This window comes from Passer montanus, unplaced genomic scaffold, assembly GCF_014805655.1.
Source record: "Passer montanus isolate IOZ18808 unplaced genomic scaffold, ASM1480565v1 scaffold41, whole genome shotgun sequence".
NCBI classification, from domain to species: Eukaryota; Metazoa; Chordata; class Aves; order Passeriformes; family Passeridae; genus Passer; species Passer montanus.
This window is the reverse complement of record NW_024368930.1, coordinates 6,614,438-6,616,051: the sequence shown is the minus strand read 5'-3', so window position 1 is coordinate 6,616,051 and position 1,614 is coordinate 6,614,438.

Here is a 1,614-nt window from a genome sequence, read left to right as displayed (position 1 = left end):
AGGGGCAGTTATTTTGGGCTCGTCACACCCAAGCCCACACTGAGTGATCACCAGGTGACTCTCCATTTTGGTGAGGGCTTGGCAGAGCATCCCCCTCCCAATCCCGCGCCGCCAGCAGCACCTGCTTGCCTTGCCTCACCCCTCAGGAGCTGGCTGCAGGCCAGGGATTCCCAGACAAGAGGTAGCTTTGCTCCTCTCGGGATGCTTATCTCCTGCACAAAGGTGATGGGTTGGAACTTTGAATCCTGCAGGTAAGGAAAATGCTCCATGTTCAGCCCTGGAGGTCACAGCCTCCTCTGGCTGAACCCCCCTGATGTGGGGCCAGCTCCCCCTCCACTGGGGTGACCCTGCTGAGTGACAGGTCACATCCTGTTCGCTGTGCCTGGGTCAGACACAGGACCTGCTGCTCACCATGTCTCGAGCAGCTCTGATTCAGTGAGAGCTGCGGTTGGGGCGAGCTCTGTTTCACTTTGGCTGCTGAACTCACAACAGGCACTTGGTGCTTCTGCATGATCCCAGCTGAACCGCACAGAATTGCCTGAGTTAGAAGAGACCCACAAGGATCAGAGTCCTGCTCCTGACTGTGCAAAGGACACCCCAACAATCCCATCATGTGCCTGAGATTGTTGTCCAAATGCTCCTTGAGCTCTGTCAGCCTTGGGACTGTGACCACTGCCCTGAGGAGCCTGTTTTAGTGCCTAAACATCCTCTGGGTGGAAGAACCTTTTCCAAATATCCAACCTAAAACATGCCATGACACAGCTCCAGCTGTTCCCTCAGGTCCTGTCCCTGGTCATACACAGAGATCAGTGACTGCCCCTCCACCTCCTTCAGGAGGAAGCTGCAGACCCTGACAGTTTCTGCCCTCAGTCTCCTTCAGGCTGAACAAACCAAGTGACCTCAGCTGCTCCTCATACGGCTTTCCCTCCAGATCCTCCATCATCCTTGTGTAGCTCCTTTGGACACTCTATAATAGCTTTGGTTTCCCTTCAGGCAGGAGAGCTGAACCGCACAGAATTGCCTGAGTTAGAAGAGACCCACAAGGATCAGAGTCCTGCTCCTGACTGTGCAAAGGACACCCCAACAATCCCATCATGTGCCTGAGACTGCTGTCCAAATGTTCCTTGAGCTCTGTCAGCCTTGGGACTATGATCACTGCCCTGGGGAGCTTTTAGTGCCTAACCACCCTCTGGGGAGGAAGAACCTTTTCTTAATATCCAACCTAAAACATCCCATGACACAGCTCCAGCTGTTCCCTCAGGTCCTGTCCCTGGTCATACACAGAGATGGAGGAAGCTGCAGACCCTGACAGTTTCTGCCCTCAGTCTCCTCCAGGCTGAACAAACCAAGTGACCTCAGCTGCTCCTCATACAGCTTTCCCTCCAGATCCTCCATCATCCTTGTGTAGCTCCTTTGGACACTCTATAATAGCTTTGGTTTCCCTTCAGGCAGGAGGAACTGCCTCTACTCTGGCACCATGTCTTCATTTGGATTGAAGGTGTGGCATTCTTGACCTCCCACCACTGAGCACGACATCTCCCCTCCCAGGACTGTAGTCTTGAAGGGTCACAAATCCTTCTAAGCACCCATGGGAAGTGACAAAGAATGGCTCAG